This window comes from Myotis brandtii, unplaced genomic scaffold (genome assembly GCF_000412655.1).
Source record: "Myotis brandtii unplaced genomic scaffold, ASM41265v1 scaffold18, whole genome shotgun sequence".
Taxonomy (NCBI): Eukaryota; Metazoa; Chordata; class Mammalia; order Chiroptera; family Vespertilionidae; genus Myotis; species Myotis brandtii.
In genome coordinates this window covers 13,686,747-13,700,562 of record NW_005356674.1, presented here as the reverse complement: position 1 = coordinate 13,700,562, position 13,816 = coordinate 13,686,747, and the positions used below count along the sequence as shown (strand labels likewise).

The following is a 13,816-nucleotide window of genomic DNA, read 5'->3' as shown; positions in this document are numbered from 1 at the left end:
ACCTTCTCTCTCTCTTTAGCACTGATTTGCTCTCAGTGAAGGCTTATATTCTAGGTTTTCTTTCTTTTTTTGAATTTGTAAGTACTTACATCCTATCTGTATATCGCCTTTAAAAAATTGACTGCAGCTACCATATTTCTTTTGAATTTTATAAAGAAAGAAGCATCAGTCGCTACTTGCTGCAGCAATCTCTCTTCATAAATATTATTCTTAATTACTTAAATATAAATTGCTATATGTTTATTGTCCAATCTTATTGCCATTTAGAAAAGAACATATACTACTTATTAATAGAAGTTAAAAAATATATAAACTATTTAATTACTTACACAATTCCTCTATTCTGTCTCCCACACATCTTTTCATATCTTTTCAATGTGTCTCTTTTTCTATCCCCACCTCCCTGACTCCACCACCATAGTCATCATTCTCCCTGACTCGCACTTCCTTCTGCTCTTTCCTGAAATCTGGATTATTAAAACTGCCTCTGCAGGGACACTGTTGGTGCCCTACCCAGATCCCCTGGAATCCTCTTTTCCCATTTTGTGTGTCCCTCCCCCAGCTTCTGCCTGTTTTGCTTGTCACAGCTTGCACTTGTGAGCTATCTTAAGAGGACTGCCCTTGCCCTTGGCCTACTGGAGCTGAGTCACCCACAGGTGAAGAGAGCTGGCACTGCCTAGGAGTTTACACCTGGGGAGGAATCCATGCCAGGGCCTGACTGGCAGGGGCAGGAAGGCCCAGCTGCCTTGCTCTGAGGCTAGTCAAATGCTGAAGCACAATTTACTCCCCAGGGCTCCCATGGGGATCAGGCTGCGGCTGGGATGCCACCTGTCACCAGTGTGTAGCCTCCTCACCCTCCCTGTCTTGCTTCCCCTACTTCCCTACAGGTCTTCTCCAGCAGCACTTCCCCCATCAATCATTTCAAAATCCTCATCTTCAGTCCAGCTACTGGATGGCCAGCCCTAGGAGAGTCAGCAGAGGTTTCCAGGTGTCTAATATTGACCTTCACGTTCCCTTCTTCACCCTATAACAAGAGTAGCCCTTCAGAACTGCACATCTGTTCGTGACATGGCTCTGCTTCAAACCTGGCAGGGAGGTCCCACTGATCACCATGTCAGGGACATCCTGACACCTTGACATGGTGCACAAGTTCCTTCATGACCTTGCTCAAATAACCCTTCACTGCCCTTTCTTCCTCCACCTCAGTCCCTTTGGTCTTTCTCAGTTTCTTGAATACTCTTTCTCCAGGCTCTCTCTTGCCTTCAATCAGGCTGTTCCCTCTGCCTGAACCAGTCTTATCTTGGCTGGCCTCTTTAACTGGATACTCCTCTTCCTGCTGCAGGCCCTCACCCTTTCTGGGAAACTTGACCCTGCCCTCCTCAGACCAGGTCATGTGCTCCCATGACCTTAGAGATGAACATGCCTTATGTTTTTCCTGTTCCACTGTCTGCCTCTCTTGCTAGATTGTTAGCTCTATGTGGGAATGGGGAATGCCCATCACAGTGCGCAGCACAGTTGGTGCTTTGTAAGAATTTGTTGAATGAGTACCTGCAGTGATGGATTAAAAGGCAGGGTAACTTAGCATTTGCATGGAGAGCCAACCTCTATAGGTGCTCAAAACAGAACAAGAAAAGAAAAGATCTCATTTGCCAGAATCCTCTCAGGGGCATTGTGTGTGATTGGAAGAAACATGGATAAGTGACCCTTGTAAGTGCTGAGACCTTTGAGTGTCAGACTCATTTAACAATGGATGAGACCAAAACTGCCTTCTTAGGAGAGTGGGTCTGGTGAATGGCAGGGCCTTTACATTTCAGATGAGAGAGTGCAAGTTTGTGGTCAGAGCTGAAAGGCTTGGGTAAATAGAAGATATGAAGAGGGCAGCCACTAGGAGGCCTTTTCCTCCACCTTTTTTTCTTTTTCTTTCTCTCTTTTCTTTTGCAGCCTTTAAAAAATGTTGGAGAAATAAAGAGTATTACTTTGATAATTAGGCCTCAAAATTATTAGCCTGTCCAGAGGTCCCATGTATCTTCTTTTAGGCCTGAATAAATGCGTGTTGTATTTTTTTTCTCTCTAAAATAAAACAGAAGAGACTTTTCTGTAGCAAACTAGTTCTCATCGCAATTTAGGTCCTCAGTCTTCATTTCTACTGTTGATGTGAACATCAAAATGGTGCCCATTGATGACAAAAAAAAAATTAGCAGGGGAAATGTTAGAGATAAACCAATAGTAATTCTAAAGGAGGGGACCATCACCCATTCACTCTCACACCTGGCTGGGAGAGAAGGAGGTAATGACAACTTCTTAGAACTAGTTTTATAACCTGATCAACCCATTTACCTCTTAATTATTTTAATTCATTTCTGAGAACCTTGCCATTAAGTGAAAAGTTGTTAAGTTTTAATAGGGAGAAAGTATGACATATTCCATCACAACCCAAGATGCCCAAGTAATTTTACAGATAGGAAAATATAAAAAATTAAATATTGATAATAATTCAATACAGGTAAAAATAAATAAATAATACATTTTGCATAAAAAAGTGATGTGATGAAAGTTTATTGTATTCTTTCCTTTTTGGCAACAATTTCTTCATTCATTTTCCAACTTTTTGCTTGCTGATAAATAAACTCAAATTTACTTCAAAATAACTAACAATAACCTTTATAGACAAATCTAGGCTGAATACAAGAGAGCTTGAAGCATGGGGAAAGAGCACGAATGGACAAGAACCCAAAGAGGCACAGAAGATGCTGTCCCTTTGTCATTCTTGCCTGGAATATAAATACAACTCAAAGTGCTTGGGGTACATCTAATGATAGGACATAATTCCAACTGTTTTATTTCATGGTTTGACTCAAAATCATTGACTCAAGAAAATCGATTACTTGGTTTCAATATTAAACCCCATTAGTCTGTGGAAGTTACTGACCTTGACTTCTGTTAAGAATAATATCCCAGAATGTCAGCCCAGTGTTAGTGGATAATTCTCCACTGATTCCTTATATTCCTTGGAGGCCTGACCTTTCTAAGCAAAGGACATGTTTATACAGCACACAGCCATGCAAGCTAGAGATAATGTTTTCCTCTGGAGAGATCTGGAGACATCCAGAATGGTAAAGAAGTATTGCTCTACTTCCCTCCCGGGAGAGACTTCAGACAGTCCAACGCGATCTTTCTCTCCAAAGGGAATGACAGGCAGATGTGCCAGCAGCGCCAATGAAGACCCACGCCTCCTAATTTGGGGGATCCTTTGCTGTGGCAGCACCACTGCATGTGCAGATAAACATCTGGCACTTAACACACCATCGTTTGGGAGAGGACATGGGGAATTGACACAGATGCTGTCCTGACCGCTGCTTTGCTGAGAATCATAAACCATCTGTCTCTGACCAGAAGCCTGGTGTCTTCTGCAGGATATGTGTATCAGACTGGCAAGCTAACCTGTTCGTTTTCAATTCGGATAAAATCTCAGATGTTTCACAATTTCAGACTTAGCACCCAGTTTTCAAAATCTGAAGAAAGCGAATATCCAAGAAGGCTATGGCATAGGAGGACGCTGAACTTGCCCCCTCCCATGTGCACACTCAAATGTACATGTATATGGGAAGCAATTACACCTGCAGTGCAACTGAGGGCTGAATAAACAGCTTCTGAACAACAAACGAGAGAAAGAGACTGAATAGAAAAGGCTAGGGAGCTGTGGGACCTCCAGGAGCACCGTTGTTTATGTCAGTGATTTTCAACCAGTGTGCTGCAAGGATTTTTAAAACCTGTAATACCTGACTATTTAGTCAGGGGCACTGACCTCTTTTCCCTTAAATTGTCAAGTAAAAAATGACAACAACCAACACAACAATAGCTGTCTGGTGTGAATGAACCAAAATTATACCCATTTTTTGGTCAGATGGGCCAAAATAAAAAAAATATATATATATATATTTTCGGTGTGCTGCAGAATTTTAGTGATTATGTGTGCCATGAGATGCAAAAGGTTGAAAATCGCTGGCTTATGCCCCACTCCACGTTGACTGGGCAGACGAGAGCTCTGTTCTGTGCTTTGGCCTACCTGCAAGATCCTCCCAGTTTCCCATCACATTTTGTTCCCAGCTACATTGCCTGGAGCCTTTTGACTCTGAACAAAGAGAGCAGGCAGGAACAACAGGGTGTCCCACACACATCTGGGCTCCCTGCCAGGAGCCACTCCAGCCCCGCAGGCCAGTGTCCCAAGCACCATATGTGCCTGCCCTGCTCCAACCTGCTTCCCAAAACTACCTAGCCCATAAAGCCGACACAGAGGTAGCTTTTAGATAAGACCACTTTCTGTGCAACAAGCAAGACAGAGACTGTAGAGAGAAGGCTGGGGAGCAGCAGGAGCTCTCCAGGGACCGCAGGAATTTCCCAGATCAGAGGACTTGGTGAGTGCCAAGGTTTCCGGTCCCCTCCACTTTCACAGTGGGCGGGGCATTCTCCAGGTGCCCTGGACTTCCTGCAGGATTGCGGCAGCGCATTCCCAGACACACCACCCAAGCCCATTTCTGGCCCAAACAAAGAGTGCAAGCCAGGCTCACCAGGGCCTTACTTCCTCCACCTGGCTTCCCACCTAGAATTGATCCAGCTCCATAGGCCAGTGCTCCAGACACGTTAGGCAACCATTCAGCTGCTGCCAGCCTGGCAACACCACCCGGCACACACAGCCTATACAGGGGCTGCTTCTATGTAAGGCTACTTTTTCAGGACTGGAAGAGATAGCTATTTGCCTAATTCATAGAAACAAATATACGAAGTCAAACAAAATGAAAAAAAAAAACAAAGAAAAATAGCTCTCAAATGCAAGAACAAGTAAAATCTCTAGGGGGTGGGATGGGGAATCCTGAAGAAAAGGAGATAAGTCATTTGCCTAATAAAGAATTCAAAGAAACAGACATAAAGATGCTCACCAAACTTGAAAGGAGAATAGCCGAACTTAGGGAGAACTTTGTAACCCCGTAGACAACTTCGTTTCTTTAATATGACATTTTCTCCTTTCTTTCCTGTTGACTCAAACTGGCCTCACCCAGCACCCTGACTCACCTGAATCCTTCTCCCTCGCATGTCCATTCCCATCATCATTAAGCCCTCAAGACCATGCGGGTCTGGTCAACATCAAACAATCTTAGGAACAAAGGCTCATGTGTATTGACCCCTGAGACAGCGTTTCAGTCAAACTAGAGATAACATCTAGGTCTCAGTTGTGTTTCAGCTCCAGAACCAGGAAAGCATTCAAACCAGATGAAGTGATGCCATGGCTGACATAAGGACCAAATGCACTCATCAACTACCCTGCCCTAGCACTGACCAATCAGTAGAGACCAGGACCCTAACTCCCTAAGTCGCCATGATTAATGATTTTTTTCCCTGTATAACCCACCCCCTGGAAGCCAATTGAAATGGGCAGAGGACCTGCAGAGGTATTTCTCCAATGAAGACATACTTATGTCTAATAGACATATGAAAAGATGCTCATCACTAATTACCAGGGAAATGCAAATTAAAACCATAATGATATATCACCTCACAGCTATCAGAATGGCTAATGCTCATCACTAATCACCAGGGAAATGCAAATTAAAACCATAATGATATAACACCTCACAGCTGTCAGAATGGCTGTCATTAATAAAGCAACAAATAACAAATGCTGGTGAGGATGTGGAGAAAAGGGAACCTTCATTCACAGTTGGTGGGATTGTAAATTAGTAAAGCCACTAGAGAGATTCTTTAAAAAATTTTAAATAGAGCTGCAACAAAATCCATCAATTTCACTTCTGGGTATTTATCTAAAGATAACAAAAGCACTAATTCAAAAATATATATGCACCCCTATGATCACTACAGCATTATTAGAAATAGCCAAGATATGAAAGCAACCTAGATGTCCAGCAAATAGATAGATGAAAATGTGAAATATATATATATATATATATGCTTGCCATTTTGAACTACATGGATGGATTTACAGGGTATTATACTAAATGAAATAAGTCAGACAAGGACAAACACCATATGATTTCACTTATAGGTAGAATCTAAAAAACAAAAAATGAATAAATGAAACAAAAAGAAGAAACTGATGGTTGCCAAATGGGAGGACAGGTTGAGCAATGAAAATAACTTTCTTTTAATTTAAAAGAAGGAATTAGGGATCATTCTGACGCATTCTCCCAGAAACACAGCACTGCCAACTACCATTCTGTGTCATGCACTGCGGTAAAATATAGTCTTAATTTTGAAACAGTGTCTGGCACTATGAGAAAAAATATAACATCAAAAATAACCAACATTTTAGTCAAGGTTTGTTTTTTTTTATATGGAAACCGACCAATTTAGTCTTAGCTTACTTTTATTTAGACTTAGTTTAGGATTTTTTAGATGATACAGGCTAATGCTATGATGATTCATCTTTTCTAACAATAGCTTGATAAAATAGCCCTTTACCTATTTTTGTTTGGAAGAACCAACTCTGTATTTCAAACTTTACGAATTTGGCAAGTATTTACCCTAAGCTATTTCAACAAGAAAATCATGCTTTGATTCAAATGATATTATTCTGAATCCCCTAAAATATCTGTGCCCTTTGCAGATGACGGTGTTTATTGCTCACAGCCACTGTGCCACTTTTATGTTGAGGAAGTGGGCGAAGATCTCCTGATGACTAGAAAGGGAAGCACCTCCCATCCTCAGGGAATAAAACCAGTTATGATCATTCCTATTTGCCAATGATGGGCCCAAAGATGCACAGGTGTCCTGTTCTGGCTAAAGAGATGTAAGGAAAAATTTGCTGCAAAGAGGCATACTATTCAAAATAAAAAGACTAAGCCTTCTTAGGAGGAGGAATTTTGCCTTGTACGTCATTTTTTGGAATGTTGACATGATGCTTTGGTTTGTTATAACCATTTAGGGACAAGCATGAGAGTAAAATCCAACACATTCAAGATGACAAAGCAGAACGCTAGGAAGAGCTGATTCTTGGGATCATTGTTAGTGGTTGAACCAATGCCAGCAATCGTTGCCTACCAGCTTCTTACTGTATAAATAAAAGAAACTTTTATTTAAAACAAGAATTCGATTTTTTTGTTCTTAGCAGCTGAACATATTCGTAATTATTTTGCAAAGAGAGTTCATGGAGGAGATATGTTGGTAAGAAAATAACCCAATTATTAATTGATTGCCTTATTATTTTAATTTTGAAGTATTTCTATCAATAGACAATTATTTGCAATATTGATGACTTTTTAACTCAAAGTCTGATACAGAGACACAAATTTGCTTTAACTGTCCTGTTGTTACAGGATTATCATTAATAACTATAACATTTGCCTTTTCAACCATAAGGGTACATTTTATTAACAGGATTCTTTCCCACTTTTTCTTCAGACTCAGGAATATCATTCTTTCTTTAGATATTCTCCCTCTTTGTTAATATTTAAAATAGACATATATAGATCAACCTGGTCTTTTGAAATAATTAGTAAGTTCTAAAAAATCATTTATAGTTTTGTTTTGTTTTTAACTAGTAGTTTTACCAAGTCTAGTGAGGGCAAATACATGACTAATCCTCCTGTATATTTTCTCCCTCTGACCAAGACATGGCTTTAAATTCCTTCTGAAAAAATTAAAATATAATTAAACTCCCTATTCCAGATAGCTACTACCAATCATTCAAATTTGGAAAATACTACAAAATGTATGCACAGCCTTCATCTAGTGGTTTGGCAGTTAATTTAAACATGATTGGTAGTCAGTAGCCTTCTTGATTATCAGGTTGGCTGTCATGGTATCACAGTGCTTATGTTCAAGTCACCCTTACTTTACGTAGTAACAACCCCAAAGTGCAAACTTAGTGATGCTGGCAATTCAGATACACCAAAAAGAAGCCATAAAGCACTTTCTTTAATGAAAAGGTGAATATAGTACAATAAGATATTTTGAAAGAGAGAGAGAGGTCACATTCATATAACTTTTATGACAGTATATTGTTATAATTGGTTTATGTTTTGTTAGTTATTGTTGTTAATCTCTTACTATGCTTAATTTATAAATTAAACTTTACCATAGGTATGTGTGGTATAGGAGAAAATATTATCTATACTAACAAAAGCCTAGGTGGTCCTCGCGCCCTCCCATGATGCCCTCACGTCATCACAAGATGGCCACCACAAGATGGCTGCCCTCACGTCATCACACGATGGCCACCACAGATGGCTGACACAAGATCACCGGCAGGGGAGGGCAGTTGGGGGGGACCAGGCCTGCAGGGGAGGGCAGTTGAGGGCGGCCAGGCAGGTAGGGGAGGGCAGTTAAGGGTGATCGGGCCAGCAGGGGAGGGCAGTTGGGGGCGATTGGGCCGGCAGGGGGGCAGTTGGGCATCAATCAGGCTGGCAGGCAGAAACAGGGGCAATCAGGCAGGCAGGCAGGCAGGCGAGCATTTAGGAGACAGCAGTCCTGGATTGTGAAAGGGGTGTCTGACTGCCGGTTTAGGCCTGATCCCTTAGGGGGTCCCAGATTGGAGAGGGTGCAGGCCGGGCTGAGGGACACCCCCCCCCCGCCCCGTGCATGAATTTCATGCACTGGGCCACTAGTATATATATATAGGGCTTGGTACTATCTGCACTTTCAGGCATTCCTGAGGTCTTGGGATGTATGACCCTTGGATAAGGGAATTACTGTACTCTACAGAAATTTCAGAAATTGTCGAGTACACTTATTCTTCGCGGTTTATGAACAAAAAAAGAAAGAAAGGCAAAAGAGTGGTTGCAAACTGACAGGCAGGTGTCTCGGGTCCTTTGTGCTGGGCATTAAGAGCTGGTGCTTTTAATGACCCAGATGCTATTAAAATAAAACGCGGAAGCAGACACAGTGAGTTTTCAGATCATTGAAGCAACCCCTTAGGGGAAACTGTTTTATTGTTTGATTTGGATGCTAAACACAATCTAAGTACCTTTCCCAACCTATAAAATAGTGAAATGATTTAAGGAGATTCTCTTCCTTCTGCAGCCTATCTTTGGGAGGTAAGAAAGTGTAAGCTTAATTCTTCTTGGATCTGGTTCGCTTTTTATTCCACCTTTATATTCTGTGTGTGTGTGTGTGTGTGTGTGTGTGTGTGTGTGTGTTCCTAAACGCCACAGTTATTGCAGCAACCTCTTCCACAGCCCTGGGGTAGAAGCTGGGGCCAGGGAGAAAGCAGCTTTCCCTGCCTTGGTCTCTTTCCATAATAGCTGGTGAGAACTAAGCAGCTTGCCAAAGGCTTTCTCAATGTGGCATGAGTGGTATTATTATTCATCAACTTTAATATTTTTAGTGACTCATATCTGAAATTAGATCAAGGGCCTGACCCATTTAACTTCAGCAGGTTGCTGGTGGCTGAGAAGTGATTGAGAGCCAGAACTTTGGCATATTACAAAAACGGGACAATCACTATTATGTAAGAGTCATGCAGTAAATGACAACTGATACTAAATATTGTCTTGGAAGGAAAATCTATAGCGCACGTTGTAATTGTAATAACTTACAGAGAAAGAGATTATAAAGTATCAAGAAAAATATTCCTGTCAATTCAGATAAACATCTTATATATAATTTTGGACATAGGATGTGCAGGTATTTTAATTTCTGGAAGGCTATTGGGTTAAATATTTAAAAGTTCCTTTCACTAAAAGAAACTAAAATTTGGAGGGGGAGGGAGGGAGAAGAGTGTGTTTAAAATTTTTAAAAACGTGTTGTGGAACTGGCAAGAAAGAAAGGAATCAACAGACACGAAGAAAGAAAAAGGGAAGGAAGGGAGAAAGTTAATTAGCTAGGTGGGAAATCTGGGATATAGGGAAGCACCCAGGGCCACTTTTGAGTTCTGTAGAACCCTGGTGACCTTGGACTCTGGTGTTTGGTGATGATCCATGAGACAGAGGAGATGTTGGAATGTAAAGAGACAGTAGTTTGAAGCAAGAGGCCTAAGCAGGGACCCCAAAGGGCTCATCTCAGTGAGAAATAAATATACAGCACAGAGAGAGACAGCAAGGTGCTTGCCTGTCATGTGTTGGCCCTGTGCACACAGAAAAATAATTCCTCCCTGAAGATTCATGATGAGCCAGCCTGGTGTGGACCCAGATTTTCTGGAGTAAAATTTCAGCAAGTTATGCAAGGAGGCCTCTTTAACAAAATGAATACAAGATTATGAATATAAGGGTAAGTATTAAAAATATTTACTTGGAGTAAAAATAATCATAATAAGATATAAATTTGAAGAAGCTGTCAAAAATCAAAAAATCCAGAACATAACATGTTCTATTAAATAATTGCCTGACACAGCATGTCAATGATGTTTTCCCATGTTTTTTTGTCTGCAATTCCTTGACCACCTCTTTATATGACAGAAGTTTTGTTGTATTAATTCTATTGAGGGGATAAAAAGATAATTTAGTCTTTTCCACCATGTTTGATCAAAAACAGTCTTCTTAGGTCAATACTTTAAAAAGACTCCTTCTGCTTCACAATTCATTATTGGTGAGATGAAAAATTTTAAGATTATTAAGTGTGACAAAGTCTGTATTTTTTCTGCATTTGTGAGCTGGCAAGTTTCAGGGCTTTTTTTTTTTTTTTTACAATTTCTTGTACAGTGGCCAATCTTAAATATGCTTGAATTGATGATATGCATGAATAGATGTTCTCATTAAACTGATGTATTATGAGTTTTATGTTTCCATCTTCAATGTTAATATCTCTTGTCAAAGCAGCATAAACTTAAAGTTTTTCGACATATTTATATGTCTCACCTCCTTTCATCAGTTGGATTGTAAAACAATCAAGATTCTACTTGCTACTTCTATTTGACATTTCTCTCTTCCTCTTCATGAAATATTGCTCTTGGTATGATAAATTTTTTATTATAATTTACTTTTTGATGCCAGGATAATTTCTCTTGATAGCATTGGCAATCTTTATTGCTATTGTTTCAAATTCCATTTTTTTAATCTGAATTTTCTCTCAGTTCTTAGGAAATAGATTTTAAGATGACAAAATATATCTGGAAAAAGGCCTATAAATAATGACGTACTTTGTTAAAGCATTCCAAAATGCCCGTCCAAGTTGCAGTAAAAATATTACATTCCCAACTAAATTCTTACTCGGAACCCAGAAAGCCTGAGGCAACTCCAACATCACCTAGCGGGAAGGAAAGTATGACAGAGGAGATGATGGCATGTAAAGAGACAGTAGTTTGAAGCAAGTGCTGTTTAAATATCATACTTTGACAATACTGATAAAAACATAAGCCCCCATGAACACAGTGCTATTTCTTCTCCAGGTCTTGTACTTGTCTTGCCAGTGAGGATTCCCATAGGGGCCAGCAGCTAAATTTTATTATTTTCCCAGGAAAAATCATTTTTCAAGCCAACCTTCACATCACTTGAAAGCTGGAATTCTGCTACATGTATAGGACAGAAAGCCTCAAGTGCAAATTTAATTTACAGTGGTCCCCAGTTGGTAATGCCTTCAGGTAATGAGATTTATAACACATTGAAATCCCCTGTGGATGGATTAATGTTTTTATTCTTATCTCAAAACTATTTCCACTTTACTGTGAGTGCCTGGAGAAATGTACAGACTTCAGAATAAAACTTGCCTACATGGAATGTTGGAATTATGGAATATAAAAAAATATGTTGAATACATTTGAAAGCATCAAAGATAGGCAGGAAGACATGAGCAAAGAACAAGATTTTTATTTTAAAAAATATTTGAGAATAAATCAAATGGAACTTTTATAAATAAAAATGATCAGATTTAAAACTAAACAGCAAATAAGACAAACATGAAGATGTTATTAGTGAATTAGAACAGAGATTTAGAGAAATTCCAAAAGAAAGAAAATAAGAGATACAGTGAGGCACAGAAGCTGTATTGAGAAGGGATAGTAAGTCAAAAAAATATTCCAGAAGGAGATGAGAGACAACGTCAAAGAGGCACAATGAAAAAGATAATGGCTGAGCCCTAAATCATCAGCCTGCGGACTGAAAGGTCCCAGGTTCGATTCCTGTCAAGGGCATGTACCTTGGTTGCGGGTACATCCCCAGTAGGGGGTGTGCAGGAGGCAGCTGATCAATGTTTCTCTCTCATTGATGTTTCTAACTCTCTATCCCTCTCCCTTCCTCTCTGTAAAAAATCAATAAAAATATAGTTTTTTTTATAAAAAGATAATGGCTGAGAACTTTCTAGATTTGCTCATAGGCAAAAATCTTACTATTTAGAAAGCCCATTAAATCCCAAAGAGGATAAATAACAGGATGTATGTACAAAGACACATAGTCAAACTTCAGAAGAGCAAAGAAAAAGTACGGATCTTCAAAGTAGACTGAGAAAGAAGACAAGTTACCTAAAAATGAACAGGGAATATAATGATGGCTAAGTTCTCAATAACAACAATAGAAACCACGAAAAAGTAGAATTATATCTTCAGGGTTCTGAGAAAAATAACTATCAAATAAGAATTAAATACTCAGTAAAATGATTACCTTTTTAAAATTGATGATGAAATAAAAAAATTTTTAGACAAACAAAAACTGTTTACCACTTACAGCAATAAACTCTCACTAAATATTGAAGGTATGTTATTCAAGCAGGAGGAAAATTATTATTGTGATTATTCTAAAGTGCAAGAGAAAATAAAAGAAAAATGTATCAGTAAATCTAAACAAATATTGAATTATGAAATGATGATGATGATGTCTATATATTTGTATGGTTTAAAAAGCACTATGAAGACCCTTGTGTGGCTCAGTTGGTTGGAGCATTGTCTCATACACCAAAACGTTGCTGGTTCTATTCCCAGTTAGGACACATACCTTGGTTGTGGGTTGGATTCCTGGTAATGGTTCATATGGGAGGCAAGCGATCAATGTTTTTCTCTCACATCGATGTTTCTCTCTCTCTTTCTTCCTCTTTCTCTAAAAGTCAATTGAAAAATATTCAGGAACTCAATAAATGTGTTTAATAGAAGATTAGACAGAGCAGACAATAAAATTAGTGAAACAGAAAGTAGGCCAAAAAATTATTAAGGATGAAGTATAGAAACACAAAAGGATGAGAAATATGGAGGAGAGGGTGAACAAAACAGAAGTTACCATGAACAGGTAAGCATTTAATTAGAGTCCTAGAATGACAAGAAAAAGAGAATGAAGCAGAGGCAATACTCGACAAGATAATGTATGAGAATTTTTCAGAACTGATGAAGGACACCAATATGCTGATTCAAAAAGAGCAAAAGATCACAATCAATATAAACAAAATAAAAAATCCACACTGAGACATGTGATATCAAAACTCTAGCAAGTTTAAAGATAAAGACAAAATCATAAAAAACAGGCTAAGAAAAAAAATAAAACCTTAAAAAAATAGTGGTTAGATTGACAGCTACAATGGAAATCAGAACATATTAGGATAATATTTTCAATATACCTGCCCCCAACAAATCTATCAAACTAGAATTTTAAACCCAGCAAAAATATCTTTTGATATTATAGGTAACTTTTCTTAATTTGTCAAACAAAAACTAAGAAAATTTACTGCCAGCATATCAACATCAAAGAAAACAGAAAAAAAGTGAAAATAATAGGTAGAAAAATTACAAAAATTAAAATTAAAAACAGAATGCAGAAGTAAATGCAATTGAAAGTTAGAGATAGAAGGTATAGGAAAAAATGAAGATCAAACAAAATGATGAGTATGTCAGTAAAATTAAATAAAATATGACAGTATAAACAGTAATAAAAATGGTATTTGTATAAAA

The 13,816-nt window shown here is 38.8% G+C and overlaps 1 long non-coding RNA gene across 1 annotated transcript; it reads left to right on the top strand.

Annotated features, from left to right (window-relative positions):
* The first annotated feature begins 4,330 nt into the window (after positions 1–4,330).
* LOC106725673 lies at positions 4,331–7,087 on the top strand. The gene is made up of 2 exons (XR_001361603.1): positions 4,331–4,415; positions 6,620–7,087. It is a non-coding gene; the product is annotated as an uncharacterized LOC106725673 (long non-coding RNA).
* The last annotated feature ends 6,729 nt before the right edge of the window (positions 7,088–13,816 follow it).